Genomic DNA, 19,043 nt, shown 5'->3' with positions numbered 1-19,043 from the left:
CCGACAAAAAACACATACATATCAATTTGTGATGATATGTGTTCGAAACAATACGAGAAATACAACAGAACAAACCATACAACAGAAACACATACTAGTATTCAGGTTAGACACACTACAACACCCTCCACTCACCTTTGGTAAGATTCGAACGCATGACCTTAGCTTCGATACTATGTTAGAGTGGACACATTAATAAGTTCAACCTAAAAGTTTAAATAAGGTAAACAACCCACTTGTAAACTTCAATATCTATGCAATTTTCAACTGTTCAAAAACATACGAGAGAAAGCTAAAAATCGACTAAATGAACTTATAGTAAGGTGAAATTTTGCACACACATCTTCTCGTATTCAAGGTGTTCACAAAATTCAAGCTACAAAAGATCAAGAAAACTCTAGGAATCAAACATTGGTGACAATAATTCTCATATGTTCTTGCACCTTTTAAATTCAACCCAAAAGTCCCTAAGAACTTAGATCTAGAAATTCTTTATAAAAGCCAAAGGAAAGAAGAGAGAGGGAGAGAGAGAGACAGCTGAAGCAATCTAGGTAAACAGAACAAGATACAGAGCCACCACAAACCTAGGAGGGTAGGGCCTCCATTCACACCAGATCCACATGCTATCAGGTTAGATAGATGGAGGATTTTAATTGCGTCAATTTCATTTATGGATGCCACCCAGTATACTAGAGAAAAGAGAAAACCTAAGAAAAACAAAACAAATATGAAATGCGATGAGTTCATTTATGCATCCCACTCACGAGACAACGCTCTATCTTATTCATAGAGCTATTACACATTCTCAACATGCATTTAGATATTTCAGGTTGAACCGCTTAACCTAATGAGGGAAATTATCTATGTTGAGATCGGTGCATCTGACGACCACAACCTCTTCAAGACTTTGCTTCATTTTAAAGCAAACTTCATGATAACGGCACATGCTGCCTCTCGTTCCTGCTGGAACCTATCATCTCCTTAAGATCGTCTCTATGGCCATGCATGCAAAACATCGTTTTACACTTTACTGCACTGTTCACAAAGTGAAGTTTGAATATAGGGATGATGATAGGTAAGCTGTTGGAGATAGCATAACAATCACTCATCAAACTTGAATATCGCCGCCTTGTGCATATTGTCGGGGACCATAATTAGGGGTACCCTCAAGACTCCTAATTCTCAGCTGGTAACCCCCATCAGCACAAAGCTGCAAAGGCCTGATGGGTGCGACTAAGTCAGGGACCGGTCCATTCGACGGACTCGATCACGCCTCGTCCGAGCCCAGCCTCGGGCAAGGGCAGCCAACCCCGGAGGATCTCCGTCTCGCCCGAGGCCCCCCTCCAGCGACGAACATAATTCCGGCTCGCCCGAGGCCCAGTCTTCGCCAAGAAGCAACCCTGGCCGAATCGCCACGCCAACCGACCAAATCGCAGAGGCATTTAATGCAAAGGTGGCCTGACACCTTTATCCTGACGCGCGTCCTCCAGTCGACAGAGCCGAAGTGACCGCAGTCACTTCGCCGCTCCACTGACCGGCCTGACAAAAGGACAGCGCCGCCTGCGCCGCTCCGACTGCTGCGCCGCTCGACAGAGTGAGGCTGACAGGCAGTCAGGCCCGGCCTGAGGCACCATAGGAAACTCCGCTTCGCCCGACCCAGGGCTCGGACTCGGGCTCAGCCCCAGAAGACGGCGAACTCTGCTCCGCACGACCCAGGGCTCGGACTCGGGCCCAGTCCCGGAAGACGGCGAACTCCGCTTCGCCCGACCCAGGGCTCGGACTCGGGCTCAGCCCCGGAAGACGGCGAACTCCGCTCCGCCCGACCCAGGGCTCGGACTCAGGCTCAGTCCCGGAAGACGGTGAACTCCGCTCCGCCCGACCCAGGGCTCGGACTCGGGCTCAGTCCCGGAAGACGGCGAACTCCGCTCCGCCCGACCCAGGGCTCGGACTCGGGCTCAGCCCCGGAAGACGGCGAACTCCGCTCTGCCCGACCCAAGGCTCGGACTCGGGCTCAGCCCCGGAAGACGACGAACTCTGCTTCGCCCGACCCCAGGGCTCGGACTCAGCCCTGGCCTCAGCCAACGGTCTCCGCCTCGCCCGACCCAGGGGCTCGGACTCGACCTCGGCCTCGGAAGACAGACTCGACCTCGACCTCGGAGGAGCCTCCACATCGCCCAACCTAGGGCACGGACCGACCACGTCAACAGGGGGCGCCATCATTACCCTACCCCAAGCTGACTCAGGCTACGAGAAACAAGACCGGCGTCCCATCTGGCTCGCTCCGCCAGACAAGCAATGATGGCGCCCCGCACGCTCTATGATGACGGCGGCTCTCAGCCCCCTTACGGAAGCAAGAGGATGTCAGCAAGGACTCGACAGCTCTGACAGCTGTCCTTCCGCCAAGCTTCTGCGCTCCTCAGACGGCCACGACACCACACGAACCGGGTGCCAAAACCTCTCCGGCTGCCACGATGGCATGTACTTAGGGCGCTAGCTCTCCTCCGCTAGACACGTTAGCACTCTGCTACACCCCCCAATGTACACCTGGATCCTCTCCTTACGCCTATAAAAGGAAGGACCAGTGCCCTCTTACAGAAGGTTGGCCGCGCGGGGAAGAGGACTGGACTGGCGCTCGCGTGAGGTCGCTCGCTCCCTCTCCCGCGTGGACGCTTGTAACCCCCTACTGCAAGCGCACCCGACCTGGGCACGGGACAAGAACACGAAGGCCGCGGGATTTCCACCTCCCTCTCTCGCTCCGGCTGCCCTTTCTTCCCCCCTTCGCGCTCCGTCTTGCGCCGACCCATCTGGGTTGGGGCACGCGGCGACATTTCACTCGTCGGCCCAGGGACCCCCGGTCTCGAAACGCCGACAGTTGGCGCGCCAGGTAGGGGCCTGCTACGTGTTGACGAACAGCTTCCTGTCAAGCTCCAGATGGGCAGTCTCCAGCAACCTTTCCAGCCCGGGACGGTGCTCCGTTTTGGGAGTCTTGAGTTCATGTCCCTCGACGGCAGCTACGACATGATACTCCTTCCCCCGCCGTGCGACAGCAACAATGGCGATCGACAGCCCGCCCGTCGGCAGCGGAATCGATGACGTCTTCCCCGTGTGGTGGAAGAACGACATTTGAGCTCACCCCGCCCTCTCCCCCGCCGACGGAGGAGGAGGCGGGGCAACCAAGGCCAAGCAGGAGGCGATACCTCGTCGGCTGTCGAGCAAGTCGACGGCGCCGGTGCCCCAGCGGGAGGCGTGTCGGGCATCGACCTCGCGTTTGAGACGAAGACGAGCGTCGTCTCCCCGCAACGCGCCAATTCCGAGCAAACAGACGACGCCAGCACGCTCGCGAAAGGCTTGCTGGGCGTCACCCTCGTACCTGAGACAACGGTGCAGTCAGTCTCTGACGTGACTTCGTCACCGCCCGTCGACCAAGAGGTACCCACCGGTTCCCATCTCACGCCCTTCGGATTCAGCCTCGACCCGCCAAGCGACTTCGCTTTGGCGGACGCTCTCGTAGAGGCGAGTCCAAACCCTCTGGGGTTTCGTATGCGGTCACCCTGGGACCGGCTCGCGGACGTCTCGACCTACGGGCCCTCGGGGTCCGAGGAATATGACGAGCCCGACTTCTGTTGGGATTTCTCTGGACTTGGCAACCCCAGTGCCATGCGGGACTTCATGACCGCATGCGATTACTGTCTTTCCGACTGTTCCGACGGTAGTCGCAGCCTCGGCGACGAGGACTGCGGCCCAAGTCGTGAATGTTTCCACGTCGATCTAGGGGGTCCCTCCGAAGGCAACCATCTCGATATGCCGGAGAACGATGATCTCCCTAGGCCTATGCCATGCGTTGACATCCTACGGGAGCTAGCTGTGGTCCCCGTTCCGGCGGGGGGTCATGACCCACAGCTCGAGCAAATCCGCGGGGTGCCGGCCAGGCTCGACGAGGGAGCAGGAGCACTTGAGCCGATCCGCCGGGACGTCGGGCAGGAATGGGCAGGCCAACCTCCGGCCGGAGAAGTGCGCCATCTACCCTAGGGTATCCAGCTCCGCATCGCCGACGATGTCAGGGTGAGGCCGCCACCCGCTTCCAGTGGGGTCGGCCAGAACCTGGCTGCAGCAGCAATGCTTCTTCGCGTGATGCCGGAGCCATCAACCACCGAGGGGCGGCAAATCCAGGGAGAGCTCAAGAATCTCCTGGAGGGCGCCGCGGTCCGACGGGCCGAGAGCTCCGCCTCCCGAAGGCAGGGGTACCCCTCGGAACACCGCGCCGCGACTTCCCGATTCGTGCGGGAAGCCTCGGTCCACACCGGGCGCACGCGCAACACAGCGCCTGTGGCCCCGGGTCGCCTCGGCAACGAGCACCATCACCGCGACCGTCGGGCCCACCTCGACGAGAGGGTGCGCCGAGGCTACCACCCCAGGCGTGGGGGACGCTATGACAGCGGGGAGGATCGGAGTCCCTCGCCCGAACCACTCGGTCCGCCGGCTTTCAGCCGCGCCATACGACGGGCGTCGTTCCCGACCCGGTTCCGACCCCCGACTACTATCACAAAGTACTCGGGGGAGACGAGACCGGAACTGTGGCTCGCAGACTACCGGCTGGCCTGCCAACTGGGTGGAACGGACGATGACAACCTCATCATCCGCAACCTCCCCCTGTTTCTCTCCGACACCGCTCGCGCCTGGTTGGAGCACCTGCCTCCGGGGCAGATCTCCAACTGGGACGACCTGGTCCAAGCCTTCGCCGACAATTTCCAGGGCACGTACGTGCGCCCCGGAAACTCCTGGGACCTCCGAAGCTGCCGGCAGCAGCCGGGAGAGTCTCTCTGGGACTACATCCGGCGATTCTCGAAGCAGCGCACTGAGCTGCCCAACATCACCGATTCAGATGTCATCGGCGCGTTCCTCGCCGGCACCACTTGCCGCGACCTGGTCAGCAAGCTGGGTCGAAAGACCCCCACCAGGGCGAGCGAGCTGATGGACATCGCCACCAAGTTCGCCTTTGGCCAGGAGGCGGTTGAGGCTATCTTCCGGAAGGACAAGCAGCCCCAGGGCCGCCCACCGGAAGACGCCCCCGAGGCGTCAACTCAGCGCGGTGCCAAGAAGAAGGGCAAGAAGAAGTCGCAAGCGAAACGCGACGCCGCCGACGTGGACCTTGTCGCTGCCGCCGAGTACAAGAACCCTCGGAAACCCCACGGAGGTGCCAACCTCTTCAACAAGATGCTCAAGGAGTCGTGCCCCTATCATCAGGGGCCCGTCAAGCACACCCTTGAGGAGTGCGCCATGCTTCGGCGCCACTTCCACAGGGCCGGGCCACCCGCGGAGGGTGGCAGGGCTCGCGACGACGACAAGAAGGAGGATCACCAGGCAGGAGAGTTCCCCGAGGTCCGCGACTGCTTCATGATCTACGGTGGGCAAGCGGCGAACGCCTCGGCTCGACACCGCAAGCAAGAGCGTCGGGAGGTCTATTCGGTAAAGGTGGCGGCGCTAGTCTACCTAGACTGGTCCGACAAGCCCATCACCTTCGACCAAGCCGACCACCCCGACCACGTGACGAGCCTGGGGAAATAACCGCTCGTTGTCGACCCCGTCATCGGCGACGTCAGGCTCACCAAGGTCCTCATGGACGGAGGCAGCAGCCTCAACATCATCTACGCTGAGACCCTCGGGCTCCTGCGTGTTGATCTATCCTCGGTCCGGGCAGGCGCTGCGCCTTTCCACGGGATCATCCCCGGGAAGCGCGTCCAGCCCCTCGGACGACTCGACCTTCCTGTCTGCTTCGGAACACCCTCCAACTTCCGAAGGGAGACCCTCACGTTCGAGGTGGTCGGGTTCCGAGGAACCTACCACACAGTATTGGGGAGGCCATGCTACGCGAAGTTCATGGCCGTCCCCAATTATACCTACCTCAAGCTCAAGATGCCGGGCCCCAATGGGGTCATCACCGTCGGCCCCACGTACAAACACGCGTTCAAATGCGATGTGGAGTGCGTGGAGTACGCCGAGGCCCTCGCCGAATCCGAGGCCCTCATCGCCGACCTAGAGAGCCTCTCTAAGGAGGTGCCAGACGTGAAGCGTCACACCGGCAACTTCGAGCCAGCGGAGACGGTTAAGTCCGTCCCCCTCGACCCCAGCAGCGATGCCTCCAAGCAGATCCGGATCGGCTCCGAGCTCGATCCCAAATAGGAAGTAGTGCTCGTCGACTTTCTCCGCGCGAACGCCGACGTTTTCGCGTGGAGTCCCTCGGACATGCCTGGCATACCGAGGGATGTCGTCGAGCACTCGCTAGATATCCGAGCTGGAGCCCGACCCGTGAAGCAGCCTCTGCGCCGATTCGACGAGGAAACGCGCAGAGCCATAGGTGAGGAGATCCACAAGCTAATGGCCGCAGGGTTCATCAAAGAGGTATTCCATCCCAAATGGCTTGCCAACCCTGTGCTTGTGAGAAAGAAAGGAGGGAAATGGCGGATGTGTGTAGACTACATTGGTCTAAACAAAGCATGTCCGAAGGTTCCCTACCCTCTGCCTCGCATCGATCAAATCATGGATTCCACTGCCGGGTGTGAAACCCTGTCTTTCCTCGATGCCTACTCAGGGTATCACCAAATCAGGATGAAAGAGTCCGACCAGCTCGCAACTTCTTTCATCACACCCTTCGGCATGTACTGCTATGTCACCATGCCATTCGGCTTGAGGAATGCGGGCACGACGTACCAGCGGTGCATGAACCATGTGTTCGGCGAACACATTGGCCGGACGGTCGAGGCCTACGTCGATGACATCATAGTCAAGACGAGGAAAGCCTCCGACCTCCTTTCCGACCTTGAAGTGACATTCCGATGCCTTAAGGCGAAAGGCGTGAAGCTTAATCCCGAGAAGTGTGTCTTCGGGGTACCCCGAGGCATGCTCTTGGGGTTCATCGTCTCCGAGCGGGGCATCGAAGCCAACCCGGAGAAGATCGCGGCCATCACCAGCATGGGGCCCATCAAGGACTTGAAAGGCGTACAGAGAGTCATGGGATGCCTTGCGGCTCTGAGCCGCTTCATCTCACGCCTCGGCGAAAGAGGCCTGCCTCTGTACCGCCTCTTAAGGAAGGTCGAGTCCTTCACTTGGACCCCTGAGGCCGAGGAAGCCCTCGGGAACCTGAAGGCGCTCCTCACGAACGCGCCCATCTTGGTGCCCCCCGCTGCTGGAGAAGCCCTCTTGATCTACGTCGCCGCGACCACTCAGGTGGTTAGCGCCGCGATTGTGGTTGAGAGACGAGAAGAGGGGCATGCATTGCCCGTTCAGAGGCCAGTCTACTTCATCAGCGAGGTACTGTCCGAAACCAAGATCCGCTACCCACAAATTCAGAAGCTGCTGTACGCGGTGATCCTGACGCGACGGAAGTTACGACACTACTTCGAGTCTCATCCGGTAATTGTGGTGTCATCCTTCCCCCTGGGGGAGATCATCCAGTGCCGAGAGGCCTCGGGTAGAATCGCAAAGTGGGCGGTGGAAATCATGGGCGAAGCAATCTCGTTCGCCCCTCGGAAGGCCATCAAGTCCCAGGTCTTGGCGGACTTCGTGGCTGAATGGGTCGACACCCAGCTCCCAACGGTTCCGATCCAGCCGGAACTCTAGACCATGTTCTTCGACGGGTCGCTGATGAAGACAGGGGCCGGCGCAGGCCTACTCTTCATCTCGCCCCTCGGAAAGCATCTACGCTACGTGCTACGCCTCCACTTCCTGGCGTCCAACAATGTGGCTGAGTACGAGGCTCTGGTCAACGGGTTGTGCATCGCCATCGAGCTAGGGGTCCGACGCCTCGACGCTCGCGGTGACTCGCAGCTCGTCATCGACCAAGTCATGAAGAACTCCCACTGTCGCGACCCGAAGATGGAAGCCTACTGCGATGAGGTTCGGCGCCTGGAAGACAAGTTCTACGGGCTCGAGCTCAACCACATCGACCGACGCTACAACGAGACTGCGGACGAGCTGGCTAAAATAGCCTCGGGACGAACAACGGTTCCCCCAGACGTCTTATCTCGAGACCTGCATCAACCCTCCGTCAAGATCGACGACACGCCCGAGCCCGAGGCACCCTCGGCCCAGCTCGAGGAACCCTCGGCTCAGTCCGAGGCACCCTCGGCTCGGCCCGAGGCACCCTCAGCTCGGCCCGTGGCACCCTCGGTTCAGCCCGAGGTACCCTCGGCCCCCGAGGGTGAGGCACTGCGCGTCGAGGAGGAGCAAAGCGGGGTCACGCCTAATCGAAACTGGCAGACCCCGTACCTGCAATATCTCCACCGAGGAGAGCTACCCCTCGACCGAGCCGAAGCTCGGCGGTTGGCGCGGCGTGCCAAGTCGTTTGTCCTGGTGGGGGACGGAAGGAGCTCTACCACCGCAGCTCCTCAGGCATCCTCCAGCGATGCATTTCCATCGTCGAAGGCCAGGAGCTCCTACGAGAGATACACTCGGGGGCTTGCGGCCATCACGCAGCACCTCGAGCCCTCGTCGGAAACGCCTTCCGACAAGGTTTCTACTGGCCGACGGCGGTGGCCGATGCCACTAGAATTGTCCGCACCTGCGAAGGGTGTCAGTTCTACGTGAGGCAGACCCACCTGCCCGCTCAGGCTCTTCAGACGATACCCATCACCTGGCCTTTCGCTGTGTGGGGTCTGGACCTCGTCGGCCCCTTGCAGAAGGCACCTGGGGGCTACACGCACCTGTTGGTCGCCATCGACAAATTCTCCAAGTGGATCGAGGTCCGGCCCCTAAACAGCATCAGGTCCAAACAGGCGGTGGAGTTCTTCACCAACATCATCCATCGCTTTGGGGTCCCGAACTCCATCATCGCCGACAACGGCACCCAGTTCACCGGCAGAAAGTTCCTGGACTTCTACGAGGATCACCACATCCGGGTGGACTGGGCAGCCGTGGCTCACCCCATGACGAATGGGCAAGTAGAGCGTGCCAACGGCATGATTCTACAAGGGCTCAAGCCTCGGATCTACAACGACCTCAACAAGTTCGGCAAGCGATGGATGAAGGAACTCCCCTCGATGGTCTGGAGCCTGAGGACAATGCCGAGCCGAGCCACGGGCTTCACGCCGTTCTTTCTAGTCTATGGGGCCGAGGCCATCTTGCCCACAGACTTAGAATACGGTTCCCCGAGGACGAGGGCCTACGCCGACCAAAGCAACCAAGCTAGTCGAGAAGACTCGCTGGACCAGCTGGAAGAGGCTCGGGACATGGCCTTACTACACTCGGCGCGGTACCAGCAGTCCCTGTGACGCTACCACGCCCGAGGGGTCCGGTCCCGAGACCTCCAGGTGGGCGACCTGGTGCTTCGGCTGCGACAGGACGCCCGAGGGCGGCACAAGCTCATGCCTCCCTGGGAAGGGCCGTTCGTCATCGCCAAAGTTCTGAAGCCCGGAACGTACAAGCTGGCCAACAGTCAAGGCGAGGTCTACAGCAACGCCTGGAACATCCAACAGCTACGTCGCTTCTACCCTTAAGATGCTTTCAAGTTGTTCATATACCTCGCTCCCACGCAAAGTTTAGTCATCAAGGAAGGGTCAGCCTTGCCTCGGCAAAGCCCGACCCTTCCTCGGGGGCTAAAAGGGGGGAACCCCCTCTGCGTCGAAAATTTTCCTCGAAAAAAGATCCTTTCTACCAGAATGTCTTTCGTGCTTTTCGACTACTTCGAAAGTGGATCCTGAAAACGACGGAGTACACGTAAGCAGCCAAGGCTGACCGAGCCGAGGGACTCCTACGCCTCCGGGATACGGATACCTCACTAATCACCTTTTGCGATAAGTAACTCACGTTCGGATAAGTGATTCCACGGACCGAACAAGTCTTCACGTTCGAAAGCTCCTCTGCCGAAGCGATTCTTCGAGCCTTCTCGACTGCGTCGGTGACAGAACCCTATGGACGGGCAAGAGTGCGCGTAAGCGGCAAGGCCGACCGAGCCGAGGGATTCCTACGCCTCCGGGATACGGATACCTCACTCATCACCTTCCGTGAAAAGCAACTCTCGCTCGCACAGACAATTCTGTTACCGATGAAAAAGTCTAGATACTCGAAACGAGAGGAAAAGAAGCGCAGCTTTACAACACGGCGAGGGTGTGTTTGGGCCTCAGCGGCCGCAGAAAACACACGCTACAAGATAATCCGATCCTGCAGGCTCGGATCTTGATGGCTGAAGGGAGCAGCAACACCCTCGGCGTCGACTACACCTTCGGCGAGGTCCGACCTAGCCTCGGACGGCGACGCGGTCCGAGGATCTCCACTCTGAAGGACGACGTCATCATCTCGCCCAGGCCATCGCCGCCAGGGTCTCCTCCAAGAATCCGGCTCGAGCAGGCGACTCGGCTCGTCACCCCGAGGCCTCGGCCAGCTGTCCCCCGAAGACATCAGCCTGGCCCGAGGCCTCGGCAGATCAACTCCGGCGTCGGTCCCGCTAACGGACGACCCGGCCAGGCTCCGGCCGACCAAGTATTCTTTCCGGGCCGACTCTGCCTCTGTCCGTGCTGACACCGCTACCCCTGGCTTCGGCTCATCGAAGAGCGGCCGAGGGGTTCCTTTAACTAAGCAAGAGAAGCCTCGGACAGCAAGGCCGACCGAGCCGAGGGACTCCTACGCCTCCGGGATACGGATACCTCACTCGTCACCTTTGCACGGGGCGACTCACGCTTGGTGAAGCGGTTCAGACAACCAACAGGCGAGTCTTAGTGCTCGAGAATGAGGAAAAAACACGGCTCCGTGCCAAAAATACATACATGTTCAGGCCCCGACAGCCACAATGAACAAAAACACTGGCATTCAAGGTGCCATTACAAACGGAACTCCGTTTCCACCTCCGCAGGTACGAACAACCCCACTCGATTGGGGGGGCCTGCGGAGCAACAGAAGACCGACGAACGGCTCGCCGTCGCCTGCTCCAGCAGCAGCGACGACGATGACTTCTGCCCCGGGGGGGCGAACAGCAGCAGCGATGACCTCAGGGCGGATGCTGCTGCCATGAGGCCCTCGCCCGTGCCCAAACTCGTGAGGCAAGGACGGGCAGAAGGTCGTAGAGTTGGAGGTCGGTCCGTGGGCGGCCCCAGCTATCTCGTCGGCGGAAGAACCTCTTCCAGCTGCCGTGGCGGAAGGCGGCGCCGGGAGCGGCTCCGAAGCCAATCGGGTCCGAGAGCCAGGCACGCGGCAGCTGCCAGCGCCACGAACGGCGAACGCCCTTCCCCCCGATCACTGAGGGAAGGAGCGGGCCACCGCCCACGCAGGGGCCGACCCCAACTCGGCACACTCCCCTCCCCAGCACTGATGATGAAAATCCCTGAGGCTGAGGGAGGGGCAGAGGCCGCAGCCCGGCTTGCTTTCCCCTGCCATCGAACTGGAGGTCACCGTCTTGGGTGACCGCCGGCGGAGGGGTGCAGCCGGGCTGCATGATGAAAATCCTTGAAGCCGAACGATGGCTGAAAGGTACCAACTCCCACGGAGTTGCGTTCCTCCAACGACAAGGCGGAAGGACTGCGGGTGTCCCCCATCCGGGGGCTCGGAAGGTGGAAAGACACGATGCATAAGGGAGTGCGAAGACATGGTCGCCTTTCAAGGGGGTCACCCTCCTTTTAAAGGCGACTCTCCCTACTTGTGTCCCCAGCCGTCGTGGGTCGAGTCTCCTCCAACACGCTCCAAGGTCCTCCCCCTATGGCACGGGGGCTGGGTCCCACACGTCATGCAAACTGGCCCAGAGCAGAAGAAGCCAAACCGCCGCGCGCGGTGCATGCAACCGCCCAGCGGTTACGAGCATTCCTCCACTTTCGCCCAGACCAGCGGGCGAAAGGGTGGGCAGCCATGCAGGCGGCATGCAACCGCGCCAAGTGGGCGCGCCCCTCCGACTTCCAACGCACCCAGCATGGGGGCCCACGCCCACGCGTCACGCAACCGGCGCGCCGGTTGCAACGTGCGAGCAACTGCACCGCCGCTCGCGCCACTGCCACGCCTCCTCGACTACGGAACCAGTACCGCGACTCGAGGCAACCCTGCGTACGACCCAGCAGTGTCAGCCAGGCGCGACGGTCAATACGGCCAAAAATGGGCCGGCAGTGATGGCGGTGGCAGGCGGGCGGGAGCAGCGGTCACGTCGTCAGCCAAGCTTGCGTCCCATCCCGGGGCAGTGAGAAAACCCTCTCTCACGGTGTGAAGACGGCGCACCCATGTTCCATTCCTCGAACGGCTCGCGCACGCGCAACGGCCGCCCCGCGAACCGCACGCCCCGTCGCATTAACTCCGCAGCGGGAAAGGCGGCGCCTCTAGCAGGGGAAGCGAGCGACGCTTCGACTTCGCCATAATGACCGCATCAAAAAAAGGTACGCCACGTCATTCGATTTTGTATCCTTTTCCTTTTCCCTCTTTCTCTCTCTTACAACAGGGACCGGGAAAGGGGGATACCCTGAAAAGGATCCTTCTCCGTGAAGGAAACAGGCTCCGAGCCTCCCTACTGATCAGGGGTTCGAAGGCTGGCCCCTCGGAGGGTTTCGACAGCCGCCTCAGAGCGCGTGGGCTCCACACCCACTACTGGTCAGAGGTTCGAAGGCCGGCCCCTCGGAAGGGTTCAATGGTTGCCTCAGGCCACTCGGGCTCCGCGCCCACTACTGATCAGGGGTTCGTAGGTTGGCCCTCGAAGGGTTCACAGCCGCCTTAGACACAGAGCGAGGGATGACCCTGGGTACGTTCGATACATAACCGAGGCTCGGGCTACGCTCCCGAGGTACCCTAGGACATTTCCGAGACCAGCGGGAATGATCTTGTAACGGAATCCCATCAGAGGGAGGCATCGAGCCCTCGGACCCCGTCGACAGGGGACCGGGTCCGGCAGATCACCCGCAGGTACTTTTGGGCGCGCCTCTGGGCCTCTAGCCGACCCCTAGCAAATGGGGCACGGGCGTCCACTCAGATTACCCGCCAGCAGCTCACCGGAGACACCATGTTCGGCGCCCTCCGAGGGCAACATGGCGCTTTCCCCCCTCCTCCTTGCGGAAAGGCGACGCGGGGGCGTATGTAAAAAAGTCGAGTCTGTCCCTGACCGTCCTCTCGCCCTGTGCAGAGGCTCGGGGGCTGCTCTCGCAAACTCGGCTCCGGCCAAACCGTTGACAGCGTCAACATACCAGCCCGAGAACTTGGAACCCGGTCGTGCACCCGGGCTACGGCCAGCTCGCATGAGGGAATGACCAGACCAGCCAAAGCATTGCGTGAGGCATTAAGACCTCGGAGGAGTCAAACCACTCCTCCGAGGCCTCGGGGGCTACACCCGGCGGGTGCGCTCGCGCGCACCCACCGGAACAAAACGCAACCGAGAAAGGCTGGTCCCCTTGCAAAAAAGTGCGACAAAAGCCTCCAAGCGAGTGTTAACACTCCCTTCGAGGCTCGGGGGCTACTGTCGGGGACCATAATTAGGGGTACCCTCAAGACTCCTAATTCTCAGCCGGTAACCCCCATCAGCACAAAGCTGCAAAGGCCTGATGGGTGCGACTAAGTCAGGGACCGGTCCATTCGACGGACACGATCACGCCTCGCCCGAGCCCAGCCTCGGGCAAGGGCAGCCGACCCCGGAGGATCTCCGTCTCGCCCGAGGCCCCCCTCCAGCGACGAACATACTTCCGGCTCGCCCGAGGCCCAGTCTTTGCCAAGAAGCAACCCTGGCCGAATCGCCACGCCAACCGACCAAATCGCAGAGGCATTTAATGCAAAGGTGGCCTGACACCTTTATCCTGATGCGCGTCCTCCAGTAGACAAAGCCGAAGTGACCGCAGTCACTTCGCCGCTCCACTGACCGGCCTGACAAAAGGACAGCGCCACCTGCACCGCTCCGACTGTTGTGCCGCTCGACAGAGTGAGGCTGACAGGCAGTCAGGCCCGGCCTCAGGCACCATAGGAAACTCCGCTTCGCCCGACCCAGGGCTCGGACTCGGGCTTAGCCCCGGAAGACGGCGAACTCCGCTCCGCCCAACCCAGGGCTCGGACTCGGGCTCAGTCCCGGAAGACGGCGAACTCCGCTTCGCCCGACCCAGGGCTTGGACTCGGGCTCAGCCCCGGAAGACGGCGAACTCCGCTCCGCCCGACCCAGGGCTCGGACTCGGGCTCAGTCCCGGAAGACGGCGAACTCCGCTCCGCCCGACCCAGGGCTCGGACTCGGGCTCAGTCCCGGAAGACGACGAACTCCGCTCCGCCCGACCCAGGGCTCGGACTCGGGCTCAGCCCCGGAAGACGGCGAACTCCGCTCCGCCCGACCCAGGGCTCGGACTCGGGCTTAGCCCCGGAAGACGACGAACTCCGCTTCGCCCGACCCCAGGGCTCGGACTCAGCCCTGGCCTCAGCCGACGGTCTCCGCCTCGCCCGACCCAGGGGCTCGGACTCGACCTCGGCCTCGGAAGACAGACTCGACCTCGACCTCGGAGGAGCCTCCACATCGCCCAACCTAGGGCACGGACCGACCACGTCAACAGGGGGCGCCATCATTACCCTACCCCAAGCTGACTCAGGCTACGGGAAACAAGACCGGTGTCCCATCTGGCTCGCTCCGCCAGACAAGCAATGATGGCGCCCCGCACGCTCTATGACGACGGTGGCTCTCAGCCCCCTTACGGAAGCAAGAGGACGTCAGCAAGGACTCGACAGCTCCGACAGCTGTCCTTCCGCCAAGCTTCAGCGCTCCTCCAACGGCCACGACACCACACGAACCGGGTGCCAAAACCTCTTTTGCTGCCACGATGGCATGTACTTAGGGCGCTAGCTCTCCTCCGCTAGACACGTTAGCACTCTGCTACACCCCCCAATGTACACCTGGATCCTCTCCTTACGCCTATAAAAGGAAGGACCAGGGCCCTCTTACAGAAGGTTGGCCGCGCGGGGAAGAGGACGGGACAGGCGCTCGCGTGAGGTCGCTCGCTCCCTCTCCCGCGTGGACGCTTGTAACCCCCTACTGCAAGCGCACCCGACCTGGGCGCGGGACAAGAACACGAAGGCCGCGGGATTTCCACCTCCCTCTCTCGCTCCGGCTGCCCTTTCTTCCCCCCTTCGCGCTCCGTCTCGCGCCGACCCATCTGGGCTGGGGCACGCGGCGACATTTCACTCGTCGGCCCAGGGACCCCCCGGTCTCGAAACGCCGACACATATGTTCACACTTTTGCTCACCATATTTATCGCACGCCGCCGTCGATTCCCGAGAGCAGCACTTTCACCGGAGACCAGCCTCGCGCACCGAACACTGTCCGGTGTGCCAGACCGAGCTGAATTTGGCTGCACCGAGCCAAGCCTTTTCAGTTTCTTTTCTTACTGTTTCTAGCACTTAGATAACCTCATTAGTATTCAAAAACAAATGTACTAAGTCTAGAATCATACCTTGTCTTTGATTTGCACCTTTTGCTTGTTTAACACATAAGGAGTTCAAAACATTTGTGTTGGACACTTAATCACCAAAACACTTATAGAAATGGCCCAAGGGCACATTTTCCTTTCATTTACGCAAAAATTCATACTCATTTACGCTGTTTTTGTTCATGTTTTACGCTGAAATCTGTTCGAGCTAGAACCCGCGCACGATCGGACGCACGATTTTCACGCCGTATATTTCGGCCCCATTCGCCGTTACGAAATAGACTACGATTTACGCTAAAATTCGTTCTCATTTACGTTGTTTTGGTTCACATTTTACGCTAAAATCCGTCTGAGCCAGAACCCGCGCACACGCCGCATGGCTATACCTGGTTGGGGCTAATGGAAGCCCTGAGCGCGCGTGCGCGCGCCCACAGACACACATATATATATATAGTACAAACAAGCTCTATAGTGACGATTGTGAACATATTTTCACTAACGTTTCTTAGAACCGTCGGTGCTAGGAGCCGGTAGAAATCATCATTTTTACAGGCGGGTAAATGAGGACCGCCAGTGAAAATCGATTTCCACTCGCGGTTGACGTAATAAAACCGCTTAAAAATTATTTAAGGAGAGGACTCAGCCCACCCTCCCGTCGCGGCATTTTTCGCGCAAAATTCGACTCGCTACGCGGCGGTTAGGAAACGTACCGCTGACTTCACCCTCGCGCGTACCCTAAACTACCACTCCGCCTATAGCATGATTTGTGTCTAGTTTGTAGTTTTTTGTCCACATGTTACAACCAAATGAGTGTAAATTGCTTGTTTGAGACCGTAGACGAATTCAAATACAAAAGTTGTTAACTACAAAGTTGAATAACTTTTGAAGTTCTACAACTTTTATTTTGACACTTTTTTCATCAGAGGTAGTTTGCAAAATTTGAATTTTAAATTTGACAAACTTAGATTCATTTTTTGAGAACCGAAATAAGTTCAAATAAAAAAGTTGCCAAATACAAAGTTTCATAACTTTTAGAGATCTACAACTTTTATTTTGGTTGTTTCATCATACAAGATTATTTGAAAAACTCGAAAAATGAAGGATAAAAATGATTTCTAGTGGCGGTTCGTTAAAAACCGCTACTAGAAATCGATTTCTACAGGCGGTTCCTTAAAAAACCACCAGTAGAAATTATGGAATACGATTTCTAGTGACGGTTTTCTTAAGGGACCGACACTAAAAACAGCACAGACGATATATATATATATATATATATATATATATATATATATATATATATATATATATATATGTGTGTGTGTGTGTGTGGGGGGGGACTATAATCGGCACATATACACCAAAGGCCAAACAATACACACAATAAATTGCTCGCCATGTACAATACATATATAGTTGCATGCACGGTGCTCGTTCATCATCCACACCATGTAATACGTGTATTCCCTGTACGAGAGGTATAATAAATTAGAAATAAATTATTGATACAAGTTGAAGACTAAAACATTTAGTCCTTAAATGCAACAACATATCTAGATCACTAGAGCTTATAGATTCAAACGACTTTCTCCAGAAAGAATGAAGTGATGGCGTGTGGACAACGATAACAACATTGCATGGAAGAGCAAGACTGAGTATGCATGCGATGACGCGTTTCTAAACAGATGCCTCTAATTCTTTTGTGTGCTAAGGCCAAGCTACTGACCTGACCGAAAAGACATCTGTGATTAGAGGAATATCCATAAATGCATGACTCTAGAGTTTGACAAATTTCTTCTGACAGTCCCATATGGAACAGGAGATTGCTAATAGCAGATTAGTCATTGCAGTTGGCCATCCCTCTAAGCATCTCTCGACCTCTTGCTATGGCTCGGGCGTTGTTAACGATATGAAGCGGCGGGCGGCGGTTAGCTTTTTCGTGGCTGCTTGGCCATCACAGCTAGACGACGTACGACTAAGCCTTTCTTTTTTTGCCACGGCTCTGGTCGGTGCTGGACGCTGGAATGGATAGTCACCTTTCGCCTAACTGTAGTGCAACAGCCTGGAAGATGATGTTGATTGATGAGGAATATCTATGACGTGGCTCTACAGACACAACTATCTAATGGTCATTGGAATTGAATGATATATCTCTTTCGTTTAGTATCACGAGTTCGTTACCATAGCTATATCTTCTTACATTGAATTAGACGACTAACGGAAAAAATAGAAGCTAATATTTTTTAAAACGATAATGGTTTCAATCCCAACTAACTTTACTCTAAACACTAAATTACTAACACCGACAAAAACACATACATATCAATTTGTGATGAGATATGTTCGAAACAATATAAGAAATACAACAGAAACACATACTAGTATTCAGGTTAGACACACTACAACACCCTCCACTCACCTTTGGTAAGATTCGAACTCATGACCTTAGCTTCGACACTATGTTAGAGTGGACACATTAATAAGTTCAACCTAAAAGTTTAAATAAGGTAAACAACCCACTTGTAAACTTCAATATGTATGCAGTTTTCAACTGTTCAAAAACATACGAGAGAAAGCTAAAAATCGACTAAATGAACTTATAGTAATGTGAAATTTTGCACACACATCTTCTCGTATTCAAGGTGTTCACAAAATTCAAGCTACAAAAGATCAAGAAAACTCTAGGAATCAAACATTGGTGACAATAATTCTCATATGTTCTTGCACCTTTTTAATTCAACCCAAAAGTCCCTAAGAACTTAGATCTAGAAATTCCTTATAAAAGCCAAAGGAAAGAAGAGAGAGGGAGAGAGAGACAGCTGAAGCAATCAAGGTAAACAGAACAAGATACAGAGCCACCACAAACCTAGGAGGGTAGGGCCTCCATTCTCACTAGATCCACATGCTATCAGGTTAGATAGATGGAGGATTTTAATTGCGTCAATTTCATTTATAGATGCCACCCAATATACTAGAGAAAAGAGAAAACCTAAGAAAAACAAAAAATATGAAATGCGATGAGTTCATTTATGCATCCCACTCACAAGACAACGCTCTATCTTATTCATAGAGCTATTACACATTCTCAACATGCATTTAGATATTTCAGGTTGAACCGCTTAACCTAACGAGGGAAATTGTCTATGTTGAGATCGGTGCATCTGACGACCACAACCTCTTCAAGACTTTGCTTCATTTTAAAGCAAGCTTCATGATGACGGCACATGCTGCCTCTCGTTCCTGCTGGAACCTATCATCTCCATAAGATCGTCTCTATGGCCATGCATGCAAAACATCGTTTTACACTTTAGACTGCACTGTTTACAAAGTGAAGTTTGAATATAGGGATGATGATAGGTAAGCTGTTGGAGATAGCATAACAATCACTCATCAAACTTGAATATCGCCGCCTTGTGCATATGTTCACACTTTTGCTCACCATATTTATTGCATGATCGACGTGTCTCATCGATCAAGCTATCTTTTTCCAAGTCAGGTCAGCTTGCTAACTACTACGCCAATGTGAAGATAGCTCGCCATCTCACATATATAGTTCTTTTGCTTTGATTTTTTGGGCAATGTTTTCCATCACGACGCATATAGCATGTCATCCTAAAATCATATAGTATTTATAATACAACATAATGTTCCTGTTGACCTTCTAGACTAAGATGCATTGAAGTCAGCTAATCCTA

This window comes from Zea mays, chromosome 9 (assembly GCF_902167145.1).
Source record: "Zea mays cultivar B73 chromosome 9, Zm-B73-REFERENCE-NAM-5.0, whole genome shotgun sequence".
Classification (NCBI taxonomy): Eukaryota; Viridiplantae; Streptophyta; class Magnoliopsida; order Poales; family Poaceae; genus Zea; species Zea mays.
Note: the sequence above shows the minus strand (reverse complement) of the source record.